Raw genomic sequence first — 26143 nt, 5'->3', positions numbered from 1 at the left:
GCATTGAACTCAATTGTGCCTTGTCACAGCAGAAAACAAAACTGGACTGAACTTTAGTAACAGCAGCCCATGGAGGGAGTATTTAAACCAGCCCTAGCCAGAGGAGAATCGCCCATCCCATCCCAGCAGTCAGAACTTGAGTTACTGTAAGCCTCAGCGAAGTGGGTTAAAATGCTATGGGGCCTTAAATAATGTTTATTTAAGTTTAATAAACTTAAATAACAATTTAAGTTCCAATTAAGTAACAATTTTAAGTTTAATAAATAACAATTTAAGTTAATAATAAACATTATTTAAGGTTCCAAAGCCTAGGCTCTAAACAGTCTAGGCCACAAGGATTACAACTCCTAGGTGTGTCCTAGTCCTGAACTGGACTCAGAGCCAGTGGACCTGGAGAACATGCAACCTATTGAGACACCAGCCAGGCCAGCTAAGGGAGTGCTTGCACGACCCCTCCTCCAACCCCAGGCTGCACAGCTCACAGTTCCCAAGGAGACCCCTTTCTTCTGCTTGAGGAGAGGGAAGAGTGGGGAGGACTTTGTCTTCCATCTTGGATACCAGCTCAGTCACAGTAGGATAGGCACCAGTCACAGTCAGAGTCATAAGGCCCCCTTGCCATGCCCCAGATCCTGAACATCATTTCTAGACAGCCCCTGAGCCAGAAGGGAACCTGCTGCCATGAAGGTAAGGATCCAGTCTTGGAAAGATCCATCACCTGCTGACTAAAGAGGCTTATGGTGATAGTGCCTATGAGGTGAGGCTCCTCTGCCTGTGGAAATGGGAGAGAAGGGTGGGAGGGACTGTGTCTTATGATTTGAGTGCCAGTTCAGCTGCAATACAATAGAATACCAGGTAGACTTGTAAGGTTTTTGACTCCAGTCCCTGGCTCCTGGATGGCACCTCTGTACCCAACCAGGGCCTGGAGGAACTTGCTTCCCTGAAGAGAAGGATGCAAGCCTGGCTGGCTTCACTATCCACAAATTGTAGACCCAGGGCCTTGAGTGAACTTAGGGGGTAGCCAGGTAGTGGTTACAGCAGAACTTGGACAAGACCCAGTGCTTTGATGGCTTAAGGACTGACCCAGCACAGTTCCAGTGGTGGTAGCCACAGGGGTACTTGTGTCACTCCACCCCCAGATCCAGACAGAGGGAGAGATTCCATTTGTTTGGGAGAAAGTAAGGAAAGAGAAGAAGAGTTTCTGCATGGTAATACAGATGATTCTTCCGGATTTTATCTAAGACCATTAAGGTGCTACATCTAGGAGATGCCTATCTCTCATCGTATACAAAAATAAATAAAAATGGATTAGACTTTAAGACCTCAAACTATGAAACTACTACACGAAAACAGTGGAGGAAGTCTTCTGGACATTTGCCTGGGCAAAAATTCTTCTTGTGTAATAACTTACAAGCATAGACAACAAAAGCAAAAGTGGGCAAATGGGATCACATTACGTTTAAAAGCTTCTTCACAGCAAAGGAAATAGTCCACAAAGTGAAAGACAACCTACAGATGGGAGAAAATATTTTGCCAGCTATCCATCTGACAAGGGATTAATAACCAGAATATATAAGGAGCTCAAACAACTCTATAGGAAAAAAAAATCTAACAATCTAATTAAAAATGAGCAAAAGATCTGAATACACATTTCTCAAAGGAAGGCATACACATGGCAAACAAGCATATGAAAAGGTGTTCAACATCACTGATCATCAGAGAAATGCAAATCAAAACTACAATAAGATATAATCTCAGGCCAGTTAAAATGACTTATATACCACCACACCTGGCTAATTTTTGTGTTTTTAATAGAAACAGCGTTTAGGCTGAGGCACGGGAATCGCTTGAGCTTGAGAGGTGGAGGTTGTAGTGAGCTGAGATCACACCGCTGCGCTCCAGCAGGGGCAACACGGTGAGACTCTGTCTCAAAAAAAAAAAAAAAAAAGGCTTATATGCAAAAGATCAGCAATAAGATGCCAGCAAGGGTGTGGAGAAAAGGGAACCCCCAACACTGTTGGTGGGAATGTAAATTAGTACGACCACTATGGGGAACAGTTTGGAAGTTCCTCAGAAAACTAAAAATAGAGCCACAGGATCTAGCAATCCCACTGCTGGGTATATACCTGAAAGAAAAGAAATCAGTGCACAGAAAATATATGTGTACTCTCATGTTTGTTGCAGCACTAGTCACAATAGCCAAGATACTGAAGCAATGTAAGTGTACATGAAGAAATGAATAGACAAAGAAAATGAGGTACTTATACACAATGGAATACTATTCAGCCATAAAAAAGAATGAGATCCTATCATTTGCAACAACATGGATAAAGCTGGAGGTCGTTATGTTAAGTGAAATAAGCCAGGCACAGAAAGACAAATTGTGTATGTTCTTACTTATTTGTGGGAGCTAACAATTGAAATAATTGGACTCATGGAGACAGAAAGTAGAGGATGGTTAAAGAAGCTGGGAAGTATAGTGGGGGAGTGTGGGGGAGGTGGGGATGGTTAATGGGTACAAAAAATAGAAAGAATAAGACCTAGTATTTACTAGCACAGCAGAGTGACTATAGTCAATAATAATTTGTGTACATTTTTAAATAACTAAATGAGTATAGTTGGATTACATATAAAAGATAAATGTTTGAGATGATGGATATCCCATTTACCCTGATGTGATTATTATGCATTGCATGCCTGTATCGAAATGTCTCATAGCAATCTATAAATATATACACACACTATTGTACCCACAAAAATTAAAAATAAGTATTTTTTAAAAAATTAAAAAATAAGAGAGAACAAATTGTGCACTCTCGTGTGGGATTTTGGTAGTAGAAGAGGTTGTGTTTATTTTGGATCAAGAGAAAACAGGATATGTTTATACCCTCCACTCAATTTTTCTGTGACCCTAAAACTGCTCTAAAAATAAAGTCTGTGTTTTTAAAAGCTTATGATACAGAGTTTCACACACTGAATTTGTCTAGTGAATTATTTTCTAGATCCAAAATAATTGTATTTTCTACTATATAACACATTACATCATCTGTCTAGCTATCTCTCTCACAAAGTAGAATGTCTATGAACTAGAACATAAGGAAGCAGAGAGAATTGTGACCCAAGCAAGAATCATGTGTCCAGAATTCCACCCAAGGAAGCTAGTTCAAAGCAAGAGAAAGAGCACAGCTTTTCACACAATTGAATAGATCTCAACTTCATGATTGTGGTATTGAAGATGCTGACAGTAGCCGGTGGCTCTGTGAAGGCAATTTTCCAACCTACCATTCTTGGCTACTCCTGGGATATTTTACTTGGCTGTGAGATACCCCTGAGAAGCTTCTCTTTTTCTCACACAATTCCTCCATCAGCAAAGTGTGGTGGGCAGCACACAGTGACTATGATTCCTGGAGATGGCACTGGGACTGAACTTACGCTGCCTGTCAAGATTATGTTCAGACGTGTGTGTGCCTGTGGACTTTGAGGGAGTGTCAGTGACCTCCACCTCTGCCTCACATGAAGAGGAAATTCACAATGCCATCATGGCAGTTCGTTGAAACCGTGTGGCTTTGAAGAGTAGCATTAAAACTGATGACACCCTGCCACCATCATACAAATCTTTCAACAACATATTGCACACTACCCTAGATCTCTGTGCCAACATCATTCGTTTAAAAAATTTGCCAAATGTGGAGACCTGGCACAAGGACGTAGACATCCTAGTTGTTTGGGAAAACACAGAGGGTGAGTACAGCAATCTGGAGCATGAGAGTGTGAAAGGAGTGACAGAGAGCCTAAAGATCATGACTAAGGCCAAGGCTTTGCGCATTGCTGAATATGCCTTCCAGCTGGCCCAGAAGATGGGATGCAAAAAAGTGATGGCTGTGCACAAGGTCAACATCGTGAAACTGGGAGATAGTCTCTTCCTCCAGTGCTGTGGGGGAGGTGGCATCCCGCTATCCTCAGCTTACCTTAGAAGACATGATTGTGGAGAATGCCACAATGCAGTGAGTATCCCAGCCCCAACATTTTGATGTCATGGTAATGCTCAGTCTTTATGGCAATATTATCAACAGTGTCTGCACAGGTTTGATTGGTGGAGCAGGCCTTGTGCCTGGAGCCAACTATGTCTATATGTATGCAGTGTTTGAGACAGCTTCAAGGCAATCTGACAATTTAGTCAATACAAATCTGGTAAACCCTACTGCCATGCTGCTGGCAATTTGCATCATGCTAGATTACCTCAAACTCCACTCCTATGCCACCCACATTCATACTGCAGTCTTGGCATCTTTGGACAACAAAAGTATCCACACCGCAGACCTTGGAGGCCAGGATACCACATTGGGCATCATTCAAAACATCATAGACCACATTCGAAATGTCAATTAATTGTTCTGTGCCTTGGAGGCTAAGCTATCCCTCAAAGTCCGTCCTGTCCTACTTGTTACCTCCACTCTCTCTGCTTTAAAAACCCTAGCCAGCTTAGCTACTGCAGACTCCAGAATAAACCAGCTTATGCTTTAATTCACAAGCAGGGCAGGGTGGAGGGCCTGCATGAACCAAAACTGATTTTTTTTCCCATTAAATTGAAATGCCATAAAAATTGCTTGTTTAAATTAGCCAAACCTAAATGAATTGAGGACATTCTTATCTATTTTAATCCACAATTCTCCCTTCTCTATGATATTATATACTGAATAAATCAGAGCTGTTTGTGGAGTCATGGGGCTTTCCCAGAACTTGGCACACTGATTTTCTCTTTATCTTGGCCATTAAAATTCAGCAAACCAGCCTGCAGAGAAGCCTGGCTTCTCTCTAGGGGTCGTTAATAGTTAATTAGTGCAATAAACTTTGCCTTAAAAATGTACATTGTAACTTTTCTAATAAATAGGACAACATACAGCAGAGCTGGCATAGAATGCTTCCACTCCTTCCTAGATAGCCCATCTTTCCTATGGTCTTATTTATGACCTTTATGTTAGGAATTTTCTCCAGTGTTCTTTTTCACACATGAACATTTCTGGGCACTGCAGCTCTTCTGGAAAGGGGATTCTTGAATTCTTCCAGCTGGGCTCAAGAGTGTAGAGGTCAAAACCCCAGTTAACAGGCACTAGGCCCACAACGTTTTGCGAAACAGAGAACTATCGATTGTAAACCCTTTGCTGAGTGTTTCACAGTCTTTTATGGTTTACTTTCAATCTTTCTTTCAAAGAAAGAATGTGTATATAAAACAAAACAAAAGAAAACAAAAAGCACTGAGCTAAATGTTTACTGTCATTTTATCCTATTTATAGTGTTTTTTAAAGTTATAGTTGGGAGACAAACTAAAATAACTTTATTGGTGCTTGGAAATTGTTACTTAATTAGGAAATTAAAAACACAATGATTGTAAAAACTTACAGTACTTTTATCAGTAGGAAAGGCCTGTAGATAGAAATGAGACAGAGAAAAATAATGAATTCTACATTGTGGAAATGTGTGTCTTGCCTATTACCTTTGGATCTCTGCCTGGTTAATAGGTCCCAAGTTAAAGACACTTAGACCATAGAAAGTTTCTTACAGTTTCCAACAGGCTCTGCCTTAATCATATTACCTTGGTCTAACCTTTCCTAATTGGGCATAAAGTCAGGGCCAGGATTTGGACAACTGAAAGCTAGTTTGAGAGGATTTAGTCTGAAAGAAAGTGACTACCTGCAACCCTATCTAGAAGTCTTTCTTGAAGAATAAAGCAAACAGGGAAGAGTCTATGTATAAAATGACCCTGATAGTCACTTTACTGGCCATTAGACATGTCACTGTCCGGGGCTGCCACTAGCCCAAATGGTGCCCACCTCTGGGCTGATCTAGACCTGCACCAAAGGCATGTTTTTTTCAAGTGGAGCAAGGGGCAGATTTTAGCCAGATGGCCCCCTGCACCTCTAATGCCACGCTAACTGATATTACTTTAACCCATATTATCCACTCGTACCACTCTTTTTTATGATGACAAGGATTTATTTATGGCACAATCAGCTTAACAACAGACAGTGGCCCAGTTGTTGGCTTCTATTTAGCAATGGGGGTTTATGATACACTCAGTTAAAATTTCTCTGTCTGCTGAAGATGGTCATTTTCAGAATCCCATTACAATTCTTGGACCAGACTGCTGCAGTGACACCTAGTGCACCATAGTAAAAGTTTTTATTCCCACTGTTAGATGTTCTCACTTAGATACGAACATCTCTAGGGTAAGCCCCATGTGTTTTCTTTCCTTGTCCTTTGTAGTCTGTAACATAGTGGCTGGTACAGAATACATGGAATACATGTTTGTTGAATCAACCAAAATATGAATGTTATTGTTGATATTGCTACACTTTTTCATCTGTAAAGTGTGATAACTGTACCTGCCTTACAGGGTTGTTGGAAAGATTGAGAAAATTCACATAAAACCTATATTGTTGTGCCTATAAGTGCTTAGTGTATTTTAGAAATTATTATATTCATTATTACACAGAATATACCATTCTAAAAGATAATTCTTAATAGAACTGAGTGAATTTTATTAATTCATTATAGATTTTTGGTTTGTGGCCAACTTTCAAATAGAAGAGCAAATCATATCTGCTGATTCATCAAGTCTCTTTATTCTAGCTCCTTTTTATTTCTTGAATCTGGCAACCCCTCGTTTTTTTCACCAACACCTTCTTCCTCATTAGCTTTTCTTATCATTGGTAACTTCCCAATTTCTCTTACTGCAAGTATATCTTCCTAGCTGATGTCTTGCCTGTAGTTTAGCCCTGTTCAATATATTTTCACAATGCATCCAGCATGATCTTCCTGAAAGGCAAAGAGATCATGTCCCTTTCTTACTTAAAACCTTTATTCAAAGGCTTCATTTTGTCTGTAAAAGAAAGGCAATGGAGCATAGCATGAAAACCATCTAACGTTCTGGCCTCATCTTCCCTTCCTCAGGTTCACCATGTCTGTCCCCTCACCCTCATTCCAATATCAATGCAATGTGGCATTCCAATAAGAGTATGACAGAGTTTATTGTTAAAGGACCATCTATTCTCTCTAGATCAGGCCTTTGTATACAGTCTTGGTTCCTTTCCTCTTCATTAGATGAATTTATCCTCATGCTTCAGGACTCAACTTAATCATCACCTTTTTTGGGGGAGTCTTATCTTTTTACCCCTCTTCCCATTTTTTGCTGAGATTGAGGGGGTAACTCTCAGTGTCCCCCGCCACAGCTCTCTATATACACTATCTAGTATTTATTTCTCTGATTGTCATTACATGCCTTATCCCCACCATCCCTCATTAACCTTACTGTACAATGCATCCCTTGGCAATAGGAGTGACAGTCATTCATTACTATAGCATCAGAACTTAGGATAGGGACAGGCTCTTAGGTTCATGCTCACTCTAAAGAAAAGAAAAGAAGGAAGGAAGGAAAGAAATAAGGGAAGGAAAGAAGGAAGGAAGGAAAGAAAGAAGGGAAGGAAGGAAGGAAAGGAAGAAAGGGAAGGAAGGAAGAAAGGAAGGAAAGAAGGAAATAAGGAAGGGAGAAGGAAAAAAGGGAAGGAAAGAGGAAGGAAGGAGAGAGGGAAGGAAAGGAAGGAAGGGCTTACTCCTAATGGCTTAGGAGTGGGGAACTGGGAGAGCTAATCTATTGCAAAATGCTCTTGTCTGACTTCAGTCTATGAACCTATCTTACAAAATTACTCATCTCTAAAGAAGACTAAAGCCCTCAAGTCAGTAAAACAGTTGGTTGGCAGGCTGCCTCTGTTTCCTGAGAAAATGTCTGTACTGCATTTGTTGGATAAATTTCATCTTAGCCTTTATCAGTTTACCCTGCTTTGTTTACAATTCTGGTGTTATAAAAAATAGCATCAACAAGTTGTCTGATTTTTCTCTAAATTACTCCTTCTCTTTACAGATTTGTTTTGGTTACTGGTCTTACAAATTACTCAGTCATTCAGATTTCATAGCTGACTGACATTCATCCCAACTCTGCCACACAGGAGCAGTGTGACATTCGATAAGTTGCTTAACCTCTCTGATCTCTAGTTGTTTATCTGTGCAGTAAAGGTAAATGTGTACCTTCATGGGATTGTTGTCAAAATTAAGTAAGATTGTTTTGGTTGTCTATTGCTGTAAAACAAACTACCCAAACCTTAGTGAGTTAAAATGACCAGCGATTATTTGTCATGATTATGTGGATTAGCCGAGGGGTGGGGGGGTTATCAGCAGTAGGATGGCTAAGAGCTCCAGAATCACCTCATTCACAAGGCTGGCAGTTGCTACTAATGATTGTCAGTTAGGGGGCCTCCATTTTTCTCCACCTGGTTGTCGTATGTGGTATTTTGATCTCCTCACAGCACGGCACCTGGGTTCTAAGAAGGACTGTTCTAAGAAGCAAAGACCAAGGCTGTAGAGCTCTTAAGGCTCAGCCGTGAAAGTTGCTTAATACCCTTTCTACTATATTCCATTGATCAAATTAGGCAATAATAGGGTAGACCAGATTTAAGAATAGGGGGAGTAAATTCTGACTCTTGAAGAGAGAATGACAAGGTCACATTACAAAGGGGCACATGGGTGAGGAGCACTATTATGTGACCATTTTTGGAAACGTGCTCTACCACCATGAAAATGTATTTAAAACTCCTGGGCGAGATGGCCCAAGAAAAACAGCTCCAATGTGTGGCTCCCAGCAAGATCAATGCAGATGGTGGGTGATTTCTGCATTTCCAACTAAGGTACCTGGCTCACCTCATTGGGACCGGTTAGACAGTGGGTGCAGCCCACGGAGGGTAAGCCAAAGCAGGGTGGGGTGTTGCCTCACCTGGGAAGGGTAAGGAGTCAGGGAACTCCCTACCCTAGCCAAGGGAAGCCATGAGGGACTGTGTCGTGAGGAACAGTGCATTGTGGCCCAGATAGTATGCTTTTCCCATGTTCTTTACAACTTGCAGACCAGGAGATTCCCTCGGGTGCCTATACTACCAGGGCCCTGGGTTTCAACCACAAAACTGGGCGGCAGTTTGGGCAGACAGGGAGATAACTGAAGCAGTTTTTTTTCATACTCCAGTGGCACCTGGAATGCCAGCAAGACAGAACCATTCACTCCCCTGGAAAAGGGGCTGAAGCCAGGGAGCCAGGTGGTCTAGCTCATTGGATTCCACCCCCAAGGAGCCCAACAAGCTAAGATCCACTGGCTTGAAATTCTCACAGCCAGCACAGCAGTCTGAAGTCAACCTGGTAGGCTTAAGTTTGGTGGAAGGAGGGGCGTCCGCCATTACTGAGGCTTGAGTAGGCAGTTTTCCCCTCACAGTATAAACAAAGCTGCCAGGAAGTTCAAACAGGGTGGAGCCAACCACAGCTCCGAAAAGGCACTTAGCCAGACTGCCTCTCTAGATTCCTCCTCTCTGGGAATAGCATCTCTAAAAGAAAGGAAGCAGCCCCAGTCAGGGGCTTATAGATAAAATTCCCATCTCCCTCGCGCAGAGAACCTGGGGGAAGGGGCATCTGTGGGTGCAGCTTAAGCAGATTTAAATATTCCTGGCTGGGCGCGGTGGCTCACGCCTGTAATCCCAACACTTTGGGAGGCTGAGATGGGTGGATCAGGAGGTCAGGAGATCGAGACCATCCTGGCTAACATGGTGAAACCCTGTCTGTACTAAAAATACAAAAAATTAGCCAGGCGTGGTGGCCGGCGCCTGTAGTCCCAGCTACTCGGGAGGCTGAGGCAGGAGAATGGCATGAATCCAGGAGGTAGAGCTTGCAGTGAGCCGAGATTGCACCACTGCACTCCAGCCAGGGCGACAGAGTGAGATGCTGTCTCAAAATAAATAAATAAATAAATAAATAAATAAATAAATATATATTCCTTCCTGCTGGCTGTGAAGAGAGCAGTGGTTCTCCCAGCACAGTTCTCGACCTCTGCTAAGGGACAGACTGCCTTCTCAAGTGGGTCCCTGACCCCTGTGCCTCCTGACTGGGAGGAGTGGTTGAGAGACACCTCATACAGGAAAGCTCTGGCTGGCATATGGCAGGTGCCCCTCTGGGACAAAGCTTCCAGAGGAAGGAACAGGCAGCAATCTTTGCTATTCTGCAGCCTCTGCTGGTGATACCCAGGGAAAGAGGGTCTGGAGTGGACCTCCAGCAAAATCCAGCAGACCTGCAGCAGAGGGGCCTGACTGTTACAAGGAAAACTAACAACCAGAAAGGAATAGCATCAACATCAACCAAAAGGACATCCACACAGAAACCCCATCCGAAGATCACCAACATCAAAGACCAAAGGTAGATAAATACATGAAGATGAAGAAAAACCAGTGCAAAAAGGCTGAAAATTCCGAAAACAAGAATGCCTCTTCTCCCCCAAAGCATCACAGCTCCTCTCCAGTAAGGGAACGAAACTGGACAGAGAATGAGTTTGATGAATTGACAGAAGTATTCTTCAGAAGGTGGGTAATAGTGAACTCCTCTTAGCTAAAGGAGCATGTTCTAACCCAATGCAAGGAAGCTAAGAACCTTGAAAAATGGCTAGAGGAATTGCTAACTAGAATAACTAGTTTAGAGAACAACATAAATGACCTAATGGAGCTGAAGAATATAGCAGGAGAACTTTGTGAAGCATACACAGGTATCAATAACTGAATCGATCAAGTGGAAGACAGGATATCATCATTAATGATATAATGAAATTAAGGCAGAAATAAATAAGTTTTTTGAAACCAATGAGAACAAAGACACAACATACCAGAATCTCTGAGACACAGCTAAAGAGGTGTTTAGAGGGAAATTTATAGCACTAAATGCCCACAGAAGAAAGCAGAATAGACCAATAACAAGTTCTGAAATTGAGGCAGTAATTAATAGACTACCAGCCATAAAAAGCCCAGGACCAGATAGATTCACAGCCCAATTCTACCAGAGGGACAAAGAGTAGCTAGTACCATTCCTTCTGAAACTTTTCCAAACAATAGAAAAATAGGAACTCCTCCCTAACTCATTTTATGGGGCCAGCATCATCCTGATACCAAAACCTGGCAGAGATACAACAACAACAAAAAAAGAAAATTTCATGCCAATATCCCTGATGAACGTCAATGCAAAAATTCTCAATAAAATACTGGCAAACCAAATCCAGCAGCACATCAGAAATTTTATCCACCACGATCAAGTCAGCTTCATCCCTGGGATGCAAGCCTGTTTCAACATACACAAATCAAAAAACATAATCCATCAGATAAACAGAACCAATGGCAAAAACCACATGATTATCTCAATAGATGCAGAAAAGGCCTTTGACAAAATTCAACACCTCTTCATGCTAAAAACTCTCAATAAACTAGGTATTGATGGAGCGTGTCTCAAAATAATAAGAGCTATTTATGACAAACCCACAGCCAATATCATACTGAATGGGTAAAAGCTGGAAGCATTCCCTTTGAAAACTAGCACAAGACAAGGATGCCCTCTCTCAACATTCCTATTCAACACAGTATTGGAAGTTCTGGCCAGGGCAACGAGGCAAGAGAAAGAAATAAAGCATATTCAAATAGGAAGAGAGGAAGTCAAATTGTCCTGTTTGCAGATGACATGATTGTATATTTAGAAAACCCCATCCTCTCAGCCCAAAATCTCCTTAACCTGATAAGCAGCTTCAGCAAAGTCTCAGGATACAAAATCAATGTGCAAAAATCACAAGCATTACTATACACCAATAATAGACAGAGCAAAATCATGAGTCAACTCCTATTCACAATTGCTACCAAGAGAATAAAATACCTAGGAATACAACTTATGAGGGATGTGAAGGACTTCTTCAAGGAGAGCTACCAACCACTGCTCAAAGAAACAAGAGAGGACACAAACAAATGCAAAATATTCCATGCTCATGGATAGGAAGAATCAATATTGTGAAAATGGCCATACTGCCCAAAGTAATTTATAGATTCAATGCTCTCCCCATCAAGCTACCATTGACTTTCTTCACAGAATTAGAAAAAACTAATTTAAATTTTATATGGAACCAAAAGGGAGCCCGCATAGACAAGACAATCCTAAGCAAAAAGAACAAAGCTGGAGGCATCATGCTACCTGGCTTCAAACTATACTGAAAGCCTACAGTAACCAAAACAGCACGGTACTGATACCAAAACAGATATATAGACCAATGGAAGAGAACAGAAGCCTCAGAAATAATGCCACACATCTACAACCATCTGATCTTTGACAAACCTGACATAAGCCATGGGGAAAAGATTCCCTATTTAATAAATGCTACTGGGAAAACTGGCTAGCCACATGCAGAAAACTGCAACTGGACCCCTTCCTTACACCTTATACAAAAATTAACTCAAGGTGGATTAAAGGCCTAAATATAAGACCTAAAACCATAAAAATCCTAGAAGAAAACCTAAGCAATACCATTCAGGACACAGGCATGGGCAAAGACTTCATGACTCAAACACCAAAAGCAATGGCAGCAAAAGCCCAAATAGACAAATGGGATCTGAATAAACTAAAGAGCTTCTGCACAGCATAAGAAACTATCATCATAGTGAACAAGCAGCCTACAGAATGGGAGAAAATTTTTGCAATCTATCCATCTGACAAAGGGCTAATATCCAGAATCTACAAGGAACTTAAATTTACAAGATAAAAACCAAACAACAAAAAACCCCATCAAAAAGTGAGTGAGGGATATCAATAGACGCTTCTCAAAAGAAGACATTTATGCAGCCAACAAACATATGAAAAAAAACTCATCATCACTGGTCATTAGAGAAATGCAAATCAAGACCACAATGAGATACTATCTCATGCCAGTTACAGTGACGATCATTAAAAAGTCAGCAAACAAGAGATGCTGGAGAGGATGTGGAGAAATAGGAATGCTTTTATACTGTTGGTGGGAGTGTAAATTAGTTCAACCATTGTGGAAGACAGTGTGGCGATTCCTCAAGGATCTAGAACCAGAAATACCATTTGACCCAGCAATGCCATTACTGGGTATATACTTAAAGGTTTATAAATCATTCTACTATAAAGACACATGCACATGTATGTTTACTGCAGCACTGTTCACAATAGCAAAGACTTGGAACCAACCCAATTGTGCATCAGTGATAGACTGGGTAAAGAAAATGTGGCACATATACACCATGGAATGCTATGCAGTCATAAAAAAGGATGGGTTCATGTCCTTTGCTGGGACATGCATAATGCTGGAAACCATCATTCCCAGCAAACTAACACAAGACCAGAAAACCAAACACCACATGTTCTCACTCATAATTGGAAGTTGAACAATGAAAACACATGGAAACAGGGAGGGCAACATCACACATTGAGACCTCTTGGAGAGTGGGGGACTAGGGGAGGGATAGCAATAGGAGAAATAACTAATGTAGATGACGAGTTGATGAGTGCAGCAAACCACCATTCCATGTGTATACTTATGTAACAAACTGGCATGTTCTGCACCTGTATCCCAGCACTTAAAGTATAATTAAAAAATAATAAAGTATATAAAAATGGCAAAAAACACTGTTAATACAGTGTCAGTCACATGGGCATTGCTTAATCAATGGCAACTGTTATCGGTCTTGACTGTTTCCCTCGTACATCTTCTTTAGCTTCACTAGCTGCCCCTTCTGTCCCGATAGTGTACCCTTTGTTGGTTCCCTTCATTCATATAGTTTATTCTGTGCTTATACCATCTCAAGGACTATTTAAAAAGTTGTTGAACTAGTCTCAAATATGAACTTCTTTATTTCACATTTTGTCTTGTATTAATTAGACATCTACTTGAGTTTAGCCTTAATAAATCATATGTAACTTGAGAGTAGGAAACATATTCAATCAACATTCTGGACCTTGTATTACCCAGCACAGTGCCTTATATATGGTTGGTACAATCTGGTAATTAATTACATGGCAAATTGGATTGAAGATAATAGTGATTATAGTTATTATGCATTATTGAGTTTATGATGTCATATGTTGTTCTACATGCTTTGTATTTATTTATTTTCGTATCGACCTAATCTGATCATTATTGTTGTAATCCTGATTTTATGGTTGAGAAAAACCGAGGAACAAAGGTGTTAAGAAATTTACCTGAGGTCACACAACTAACAGGAGTTGAGGCCACCTTTAAAAGTCAAGGGGTTTGGCTCTAGAACCCAAGTATTTAAATGGTCATGAGTGTTTGTACATTGTGAATTTTCACACATTTATGTGAAAGTGGACTAGGTTTCAGTGACAGATCAAAGTCTCCTTTTGAAAAAAATACTATAGACTCACAGAATTTAAGAAATGTAAAGAGAGCTCAGTTCTGCAAAAGCTAAAGCCCAAGATGGCAAAGTCAGTTGCTTCAATCTCGCAACTGCTACATAGCTGAGGCAGAATGGGAATCAACATCTTCTGATTTCAGATGAAGTTCTTGTTCTGTTATTCCACAGCTGTCTCCTGATGTGACCTGCAGGGAATGCCATTTCTGACTTTTAAAAATACTTACCATATGTCAGGTATGGCTTTAATTGGTTTACAAATATTAATACATTTAATTCTCACATTCACCCATTATGTTGATAAAGAACCTGAAGCACAGACCAGCTCACTGACTTGCTCAAGGTCAATTACAGATAGTAAGTAGGAAACCAGGATTAAAACCCAGCCCAGGGCACCGGAGTCTAACCATACTACTAAAGCTGTCTCTCAAAATGTCGGATTAACTAGATATTTGTGAACGAAAAAGGGAGACTATCCAGACAAATGAGATCATTTGGTACCAGAACCAAGCCATCAAGTATTGAAGACAGATGACATTTCAAGAATGGTAAATCAAATAGTCAACTTATTTCCTTAGAGTAATGACAGACAAAAAGAAAGAACACTTAAAACAGGAATGATGTGCTATTGAAACAAAAGAATTACTAAAATAATGATATGGAGTAGACACAAAGAATTTTGCAAGGAAGAAGACGATTTTTAAGAAACGAAGCCAGTTCTGGGTCATTACAGCAGTTGCGAAAAGGTGACATCACTAAAGGCTCAGTTGGGAATATGCATAATATCTGCAGGAAGCTGATTAAAGAGCTAGACATTTTTTGAAGAGAGGCACTTGGTCCTTGGAGTTTCCCTGACAACTTGCATAACATTGGAACTCAGTGTGGTAAATTGTTCTTCACATCAAAATGAATTTGCTTACACTGATATGGGAAGCTACATATTCTACATTTGTGATTGCTCCAGGAAATGCAAGGAAAAGAGAAAAGAGACATATTTGAAGTGGAAAAAAATGGCGCAAATTCACAAAGGCAGTTAAAAAAATTGGAATGTCTTGTTACCAAATTTGCAAATACTTAAAAACCAACTCAGCCTAAGTAAAAACAGTCTACTGATGAAGACTCTCATATGGGCTCTGATCAGTTTAAGCATCTGGTTTGCTACAGTTAATGCCAAATTTAGTGCATACACAATAGATGTAAATGAATAAATGTTGCCACAAAAGGGAAAATATTGTATATGTCTAAATACAAGGTTACTACTTTTTTCCTTTCTATCCCTCACAAAAAGGAAATGCCTTAAATTCAAATCCTTATAAATGTTCTCATAATACCAGGTATCCTCCCAGTTCTGTTATTTTGAACACAAGAAACTATTTTGGGGAGAAAAAATGGCATTAACTATGCTGGCTTGTGATTTTAATTGAAATTATCTGGAGAATAAATTTTAAAACTAGGCCAAAAAACCCCCTCTCAACAAATAATTAGTTATTATTCCTGGGAGTGTAGTCTCACAATTGCAAATATTGAATGTCGTTATTTAATTAGCTTGATTGTGATGACAATTCTGCATTATATATATATATATATATATATATATATATATCTAATCATCAAGTTGTATACTTTAAATATATGGAATTTAAAATTATCAATTATATTTCAGTAAATCTTGAAAAAATACAAATGTAAATACTGATAACCATACAAAACACTTAACACAGTTCAGTGTTTGGTTACATTGTAAAGATCACAAATACAGACCTATTAGACAAATGTGGAAAGAAGGAGCGCTGATACTATGCAGCTGGATTCGTGTGACTTTGCTGGAAAAGGCATCAAATACAGATTCAAAAAGTGCTTTATCTCAAACAATTTAGACAGATAGAATGATGATGAATTTGGAAAATTTGAGAGAACTTGAAAAGTGGCTCTGGGTTGGGGAAAACCTTTAGATCAAGATTCACGGGAAGAAATTGAATAAAATTATTTAATGTTTTTATAGTAAAGATAATATTTCTATACTAATATATAATATAGTCCAGGAAATGATATACTTAATATAGCTATGCCTAATAACTGAATCCATAAATCAAATATTATACAAAGATATTTATTTAATATATTCCTTAAAGTTATTCAAGTTGGTCTAGAATTTTTTTTCATTCTTTAGATGTTGTCGTTAATTAAAAAAAAATAATTATTTTAATTATACTTGGGATTGATTTCTATGTAGGCATTTACACTGCCTCCTATCTGCAGCATTCTGTGGGAAAAGGGATCAAAGGAGATTTCGAAGTTATTGCGAATAAATCTATAACAGCAAAGGAAGAAGCCAGGGTTTCTGGACATATTGATAGCATTATGGAAAGAAATGCAAAGGAATTTAAGACAAGATAGGCTACATTCAGGGTGATATGGTCATTGACAAGGAATTTCAAATGAAGTTCTATTTAATTACTTAAGGCTGGTATTAGAGCACACCTATGGTACTTCATCTAGTTTTGATATTTTAAATTTATAAAACATGTAATTTCTGTTGAAGGTGTACAGTGTCACTTTATGATAAGCTTCAGAAAAAGATGTTGAAAAACCTCATGATTAAATGAACTGTTTTCTCCAAGGTAAGAAAAGCCTCTGGATTCATCCTTTTCCAGTATGCAGGTTGTGATAGAATTAAATTATTTTGATCTGTTTTATTCTTACCAGCAGCAAGATCTGTGTATACTCAGTAACCTCATCCATTCATTCTTTGACTCCTTTACTTGTCTCTCAATGTTCTTTGTCTTCCTTTGAATACTTGCTTTGAGCCATAAACTGTGCAAGCACTGAGATTGCAGCTCTGAGAATTGATGTGCTTTCTCTCAAGGAGCCCACGGGGCTGAGAGAATCAACAATAATCAGGCAATTATAATGGAGCATAATAAGTATTGTAATGGAGGTATAAGCAGGATCTATGAGAGGACAGAGGTGGGGAAGGGAAATCATAGTAACGTCTCCAGAGTAACTCCTCTCTCAGATGAGCCTTGACAAAGTTTAGAATGAGGGAGAGAAGGGGGGAGGGAGTAGAGAAAGAGAAAGAGAGAGGAGAGAAGACGAGAGCAAAATAGGGCTGAGAGGGCTGCCATCACCTGCCCATTACTTGATGTGCAAACCTTTTACTTTTTCCCCCATCATTTTTTATTTTGTACACTATAATTATTGTTGAACTCATTTTACCCAAAAAAGTCTGCCCTGATTATGTTTTTAATCTATATGGAAAGATTTTCAAGATTTAAGGTGAACAGCTGATTTTTCTATGAAATGTTTTTGTTTCAATGATACTCTTTACATTGATTAATTTACCTGATTCAAAATCCCACTGTGGTTGGCTCTAATTCTTGTGATTAGGATTTATTATTTTCCTTAAGCTAGTTCCCAGCACCATCAATAGCTCTGCAAACCTTTTCTATTCTTTGTCATGTTTCTATCTCAATGTCAGTTTCTCTGAGCTCATGTTTTATCAATTTGTTATTTTCAGTTCACTTCTTATCTATTATTTCTTCTCTTCTCAGATGTCTCCTTAGTAGTGAAATGGATCTCATCTTCCCTTCTTTGGTGCTCAGCTCCAGAGTGAGCTCACCTCTCTGATACTGTTTTGATCTCTTACTCTTTCTGGAAGTAGTAGGTCTGAGAATTGATGTGCTTTCTTTCAAGGAGCCCAGAGGAGTTTCTGCTGAAATCTTATCCATCACCCTCCTTAGTCAGCCTCACTAGAGCAGGTGGCATAATCTACTCTTGCTGAGAGCTCTGAGAAGCCACCAATAGGCCAATTTCTGCCCAGGGTCTATGGTAATTCCCATTACCACTTTTCTGCAGTGGTAGCAGGATGTATACCATCTGGACCATTCGGTGCCATCAGGAAATGGCCAAAACATTTGCATGCCCCTCAGGTTCAAGTAAATAAACAGCAGTGGCAGCAGCAACAACAACATTTCCAGTGAGAATGACCCTGTCACTCTTCTACCTGATACTTTCCTCATCTTTTCCCAAGAAATCACCTTTCCCCCCGAAAAAGATCATCTGCTCTCCATCTTCTCTCTCTTGTGAGGCTGTTTTGTATTTGTCTAGAGCACTCCAGAAGTGGGCAACTGAAGGTATTAGCATTACTTGACCATGGTTATAGTTTTTATCCAGATTGGCAGATGCTTTTTACAGTCTCTGGCTGGATATCATTGGAAAAAGCTTAAAATTCACAGGAGGAGGAAAGTACTTCTCTCCCAGGATCCCCATTGAGTTGATAATAGTCTATGGGAAGTCATCTATTTAAACAGAAATAAATATGCCTTGGGATGCCAGGAGACTATTTTCAGTTTTATTAAGCTATTTTCAGCTTTATTAAGAAATCTGTGTTTAATTTTTGCAGCATTTTCAGTCCTGTTCATTTAGCTTTTCTCTGTGTGTGGATCAATTAGAACACTTGATGAGAATGCAGATGTTGCATTCTGCTCCTTCCAGGATCACAGTACTTTTGGAGGAGAGTAAAGAACCTGGAACACCTTCAACACCAGCCAGAAACTTGTACTTAATTGACTTTTTATGGAAAAAAGTAGTCCTGATTAAATATTGCCTGTGTCTGGGTCCTGGGAAATTTCAACATTTTATTGTCTTTTGTGTGTGTGTGTGTGTGTGTGTGTGTTTATTTTTTGGACCCATATAAATTGGTAGATTGGTCACCTGTAATAAGTTAGACACTGTTTTAGGTCGGGGTGAGCAATCTGTGCATATGCAAAGGGTCAGATAGTAAACATTTTAGGCACTGTAGACCTTATGGTCTTCATTGCAACTATTTAACTTTGACATCTGAAAGCAATAGGAGCCATAGATAATATGCAGACTAATAAGTGGCTGTCCTCTAAGAAGATTTTATTTATGGACATCGTAATTTATATTTTGAATACTTTTATATAACATGTAATATTTTCTTTAATTTGTTTTTCAACTATACAAAAATATGAGCCATTGTTTGCTCCCATGCTGTACTAAATAAGCCTGCAGGTCATAATTTCTGAACCTCTGCTCTAGGCAAAGCAGCTTAAGTAATAAACAGTACAGAAACCCTGACCTCTTGTGACTTTCATAGGGAAATTAGACAATGAGCATGTAAACATACAAATAACGAATATTATTTCAAATTCTAAGTGCTAGGAAGAAAGGAAAACAAAACAAAACAAAACAGCTGCTGTGACTGAAAACCCCTGGTGGTCAGAGGACTGAGGGCATGGGCTGCATTAGCTGCTGAGAGAAGACTTCACTAAGATAGCATCTGAGGTGTTCTCTGAATGATGCCAGGGAGACAAGTGAATGTTGAAGGAACAGCAAAGGCAAAGCTGTGAGTCAGGGATGAGCTCAGGATGTTTAAAGAAGCAAGAATACTTTTCTGGCTTGAGAGAATATTACAGAGGAGAAGGAGGAGGGTAATGAAATGAAAAAGGAAGGCAGGGACAAGTGAGGTAGGACCCGGAGGCCAGAAGAAGGGCTTTAGGTTTATTCACATTTCTGGCCTAGGTCATGGGTTTTTTTATAAGCTGAAGAGTGATGAGAAGTGGTTTATACCTTTAGACAGATCACTTTGGCTGCTGTGTGGATGAGGGACCATCATTGGAAAATGAGAGTAGAGGTTAGGAGGAGGGCAGTCAGGAGGCTATAGTGGGCTCTAACCGTCCAAAATAGAGGCTTTTCCATTTGCTCTTCTTCTGGCACTTTTCTCATGTGTGAATCTGGTAGAAGCTTGGGGCAAGGTGAGAAATAATGACACAATGCAGTTCAGGCAGGACTACTGAATGAGATTCGCACCAATAACATTTTCAAATTAACTCCATATTATTTCTTTTTTTTATTATTATACTTTAAGTTCTAGGTTACATGTGCACAATGTGCAGGTTTGTTACATATGTATACATGTGCCATGTTGGTGTGCTGCACCCATTAACTCGTCTTTACATTGGATATATCTCCTAATGCTATCCCTCCCCCCACAACAGTCCCCGGAGTGTGCTCTTCCCCAACCTGTGTCCAAGTGTTCTCATTGTTCAGTTCCCACCTATGAGTGAGAGCATTCGGTGTTTGGTTTTCTGTCCTTGTGATAGTTTGCTCAGAATGATGGTTTCCAGCTTCATCCATCTCCCTATAAAGAACATGAACTCATCTTTTTTATGGCTGCATAGTATTCCATAGTGTATATGTGCCACATTTTCTTAATGCAGTCTTGTCATTGATGGACATTTGGGTTGGTTCCAAGTCTTTGCTATTGTGAATAGTGCCGCAATAAACATACGTGTGCATGTGTCTTTATGGCAGCATGATTTATAATCCTTTGGGTATATACCCAGTAATGAGATGGCTGGGTCAAATAGTATTTCCAGTTCTAGATCCTCGAGGAATTGCCACACTGTCTTCCACAATGGTTGAACTAGTTTATAGTCCCACAAACAGTGTAAAAGTGTTCCTATTTCTCCACATCCTCCCCAGCACCTGTTGTTTCGGACTTTTTAATGATCACCATCCTAACTGGTGTGAGATGGTATCTCATTGTGGTTTTGATTTGCATTTCTCTGATGCCCAGTGATGATGAGCATTTTTTCATGTGTCTGTTGGCTGCATAAATGTCTTCTTTTGAGAAGTGTCTGTTCATATCCTTTGTCCAGTTTTTGATGGGGTTATTTGATTTTTTGTTATAAATTTAAGTTCTTTGTAGATTCTGGATATTATCCCTTTGTCAGATGGGTAGACTGTAAAAATTTTCTCTCATTTGGTAGGTTGTCTGTTCACTCTGATGGTAGTTTCTTTAGTTTAATTAGATCCCATTTGCCAATTTTGGCTTTTGTACAAAAGCCAACAAAAGGCAACAAAACTCCATATTATTTCTAATGCTCACAATGATAGCTAAGGATTTGGGGGATATTTACTAAATGTAGCATTATTTCATTTAATCCTCACAGCAATTCTGTAAGGCAGGTGTCATTATTTACTCCATCGATGAAGAAATTGAGATACTAATAGGCTCCGCAATGAGTGAAGATATCTCAAAACTGGCAAGTGGCAGAGGCAGTATAGGTTCCATTCTTGGCTCTTAAGCCCATGATCTGTTCACTTGCTCATCTTCTCCTCTATTTTATTTATCTACTGCTAACGTATAAAACCAACCCAAAGTGTCGAGGCTTTAAACAACAAAAATTTATGATTTCTCATGATTCATGGGTTGACTGGGCTCAGCTGGGTGGTTCTTCTGTTCCATATGTTGTTGACTGGAATTATATGTGAGGTTACAGTCAGATAGAAGCCCATCACAGCCTGAGACTTCCCAGATGGCTTCACTGTCATGGCTAGTAGTTGGTGCTAGTTGGCTGAGATGTCTCTGTTTTCCTCCATGTGACTTCTAAGCCACCATTATGTTAGACAGAATTTCTTACTGAATGATAGATGGATTCTAACAAGGAAGCTTCCAGAAAACCATGTTCCAATGTGCAAATGGTTATCAAGCTCAGCATGAATTACATTTGATGATGTTATTACCTCAGAGTAATTCATATGGCCAATTACAAAATTAAACTTGAAAAAGTATCTACATGAAAGGTGGGCTCATTTATGGAACCAACCCATACCTATGATATTATTATTTTGGCTTCTGCCTTTAGATAGAAATTTAGAGGAATGATTTCCTCTTTTGTAGAATATCAGGGCCCTCTTCTCAGTAATTAAAGATAGACTAAGGCACCAGATATTTATTAATTCATGTGTTGATTAGACATTTGTTGGCTTTTTCCTATAAGTGAAACACTGCTCTAGGTTCTGTGGGAGAAAACAAAAAGGAGAATGGGGGCTAGGCACAGTGATTCATGCCTGTGATCCGAGCATTTTGGAAGACTTAGGTGGGAGGATCACTTGAAGTGAGGGGTTTGAGATCAGCCTGGGCAGTATAGTGAAACCCTATCTCTACAAAAAAATTCAAAAAAAATGAGCCAGGCATGGCAGCACATGCCTGTGGTCCTAGGAACTCAAGAGAGTGAGGCAGGAGGATCACTGGAGCCCTGCTGTTTGAGAATAGAGCAAGCCATGATGCTGCTGCTGCATGACAACCTGGGCAACAGAGCAAGACCCCATATCTCTCTCTTGCTCTATATCTATATCTATATCTATATCTATATCTATATCTATATCATCTATATCTATATCTATATATCTATATCTATATCTATCTTCTATCTATACACATACATACATATATAGATAGATAAATAGAAATAAATAAATAACAGTGTAAGACATGGGCATTCCCTCAAGATGCTTAGTGTCTAGGAGAAAATATGCTATCAGATGGTTATCAAAAACATATGAATGCATGTTTGTAGCTAAAATGTATACCTTAAGATATACTGCAAATTGTTTTTATTAGAAGGCTGATGTTTTTTAAAAGAAGACATACAAATGGCTAACAGGTATGTGAAAAAATGGTCATCACTAATCATCAGAGTAATGTAAATTATAACCACAACGAGATATTATCTTACCCTAGTCAGAATTGCTATTATTAAAAAGTCTAAAAGCCTGATGGGTTTCCATCTGACTATAGCCTTATGTATGATTCCCTCTCCATGAGAATGTGGAGAAAATATAACTCTTATACACTATTGGTGGGAATGTAAATTAGTACAACCTCTATAGAAAACAGCCTGGAGATTTCTCAAAGATCTAAAACTAGAGCTACCATTCTATTCAGCAATCTCACTTCTGGGTAGCTACCCAAAGGAAAAGAAATCAATATACCAAAAATATACATGCACTTGTATGTTTATCACAGCACTATTCACGATAGCAAAGATGTGGAATCAACCTAATCGTCCATCACTCAGGTTGAAACTGTAAGAAAACAGAAATGTGTTTCTTACAGTTTAGGAGGCTGGAAAACCCAAGTTCAAGGTGCTAGAGAACGCTTGATCTCTGCCTCCAAGGTGGTGCCTCATTGCTGAGTCCACTGGAGGGAATAATCACTGCATCCTCACATGGTGGAAGGCAAAAGGGCAAAAGAGTCCTCTCTTTAACCTTGAGCCCTTTTTTAAGTGTGTTAATCCCATTCATGGGGCAGAGCCCTCAAGAATTAATCACCTCCTAGGGGCCACACCTCTTAATACTCTTGCACTGGGGATTAATTTGCAACATGAATTTCCGAGAAACCATCATTCAAACCATTTTGAATGGTCACATGCTCATTTAATTTTAATTTCTAAGCAGAACTTACTGATCATTGTTATAATACAAGTGTCGGGTATTCTAATGAGACACAAAGCCAAAGAAAAGCCACCATACCATTAAACATGTACTTAGATTATTCCACACACTGTCTAAATGCTTTCTATGTATTATTTCCTTTTATCTCTGTAGATGCCTTTGTACATGTACTGTAATTATCTTCATTACCTAGATAACAAAGTTTTAGGAATTGTTACTTTCTCAGGAGTCAGAGACAGGGCTTGAACCCTGGTCCCTTTGACTCCTAAGTCTATTCTTTCTACCACTGTGTGACACCGAGGTGATGCAGTGGGAAAAGGATTGCAGTGGGAAAAGGATTGGAATAGTGTTCAGGACACTTGAGTTCCAGTCCTTAGGGCTGAACCAACTAATATGTTATCCTGTACAATCAGCTTCTTTTGTCTGTTTTTTTTTTTTCTCTCTCTCCTTTAAAGCATAGAAGTCTGCAGCCTACATTTCTATGGTAATTTCGAGCTTACATTTTCCTGACAGCTTACATTGTAAATCTTCTGCACTCCTATTTTGTCTTGCCCTGCTCTATTTTTTTAAACAGTATATATCACCTTCTAATATTCTGTATAATCGACTTAATTATTCTGTATTGTTTCTTCCATTTCCCCTGCAGTAGGGTGCAAATCCCAGTGCCACCAAAATTCCAGGTACATGGGAGACTCCTAATAAATAATATGATGCACACTTTTTAAAGGAAGATGGAAGTGGGAGGAGAAAATAGGAAGTGAGGATAGAAAATATGATATAACAAGAAACAAGAAGACATTGGTGTACTGGTAATAGAATGATTTTTATTTCTGTGGGGAAACAATGAAAGAAGATGGGACTGTGGGCAGGATGCACAATTAAGAGGGTCTTCAATGTTATATGAAAGAGTCCAGATTTTGTTAGGTGATAGAAAGCTAGTTTTATCTCCAGAACTTGTTAGTGGACCAGAATTCTAGGAGTGCAATGGTTAAGTCTAAGAAACAACTCTTGAGGCTTAATTGTATTTGAAAGTATCATTTAACTTTATGCTCAAATGTATGGTCAGTCTTTCTTGGGAAATGACAAGAGCCATCAAAGAAATAAGAAGGGATATTGTACTCTGAGCCCAGTGAGAAAAATGTGCAGATGCAGATGTGTTAGTCCTTATTTATGATAACTGAATTTTAAATTTAATTTAGCAGTAAAAATCTGCTATTTAGAGGATTGTTACACTATAAAAGACTTGAGAAGCACATAGATTCTAAGGGTACTTAGAATATCGTTTGATGCCTGATAGGTGACAAGCATAAATGCATCCAAATTAATCATAATTGCCATTCTAGCAAGTGAAATGCAGCAGTGTGTTTTTCAAAAGTGTGCTTCCAAAACATAAAAAGAATATGATAAATAGCAAGTCAAAAGACTGATGCTACAAGGCTATGTTGTGAGTGAACAGAGGCTACCAAACTGTGTACACTACATGTCTAGACAGTATAGATTCTATGTATATATTACATTTGTTACAAGCATTTCATAATCATCCTTTTAAAATAGCTGTATATTATTCTATTTTGAACAATTACAAAACTATACTGTATAAAAGCTTTATACACTTTTGGACATTTAAGCTTTCAAATTTTGATAATCATAATTACCACTATAATCAATATCTTAGTGCACTGTTTGTTTTTTCTCTGTATTAAGGATCGTTCTCCAGAGAGCCCATACTTGCAGTGAAATTACTGGATCAAAGGATATAAATTATTTTTGCATCAATTCTATATGCCAATTTGGTTAAAATTGGCACTTGTTAGTGTTTTTATAGATTACTATTACTGAGGTTGAGATTATATTTCTTAGCCAGTTGTTTGCTCTTCTCTGAAATGCCTGCTCATGCCTTTGGATATTTTATCTTTTGGAGCCTGGTGTTTTTCATTTGGATATCACACTCAGAATTCTGCATATGCAAAAAGCCAAGTCTCAGTCAAGCCAAATTATCGATATACTGAAACAATTCATCAATTTATTGGAACAGTTGGTCAATCTACTGACATGACGGGTCATTTCATCTATAAGAGCAGATCAATTAAATGGAACATCTGGTAGAGTAAAGGTGCTCCCAATAAATCATGTTAGAAAGTAGAGCTGAAAATAAAAGAATAAACTGCATAAGCTAGTTCACAACTTGCTCATGAGTTAACAAGCATCTCCTTTCTGATTCTTACTGAAATATAATAATAATGATGATGGAAAGTTCAAGAAACATCTGTTTTCCACATACACTAGGAACCTCTGCACTAATTGCAGTATGTCGATGTTTTTATTTTCTTTCTCATTGGGTATTCTAAGAGCAATTATCTCTTTAAAATTAACAGCCTCATTTCTCTCTTTTCAGTGACCTTTACTCACATGAAACTCTCATCAACTTCACCTAATAAATGAGAAAACTCATTCCCTCATTTATCATAGGTTCTACTCTGCAGTTGGATTCATGCCAGATCAAGGTACAAGGAAACTATCCAAAATTATGAGCACAAGGTTACTACACTGTATGTGAAAGAGAAGAATATTTTTTTCCACCCGATCTATGAAAGTTTTTC

At 39.0% G+C, this 26143-nt stretch overlaps 1 protein-coding gene and 1 pseudogene across 5 annotated transcripts in view; both read left to right on the top strand.

Moving 5' to 3' along the window:
- NELL1 (neural EGFL like 1) overlaps positions 1-26143 on the top strand; it is a 932871-nt gene that overhangs the window by 617998 nt on the left and 288730 nt on the right. The window lies entirely within an intron of this gene.
- Positions 3130-4420, top strand: LOC129484323 (isocitrate dehydrogenase [NAD] subunit gamma, mitochondrial-like; annotated as a pseudogene).

This window comes from Symphalangus syndactylus, chromosome 6 (assembly GCF_028878055.3).
Source record: "Symphalangus syndactylus isolate Jambi chromosome 6, NHGRI_mSymSyn1-v2.1_pri, whole genome shotgun sequence".
Lineage (NCBI taxonomy): Eukaryota > Metazoa > Chordata > Mammalia > Primates > Hylobatidae > Symphalangus > Symphalangus syndactylus.
This window is presented reverse-complemented; position numbering and strand designations above follow the sequence as displayed.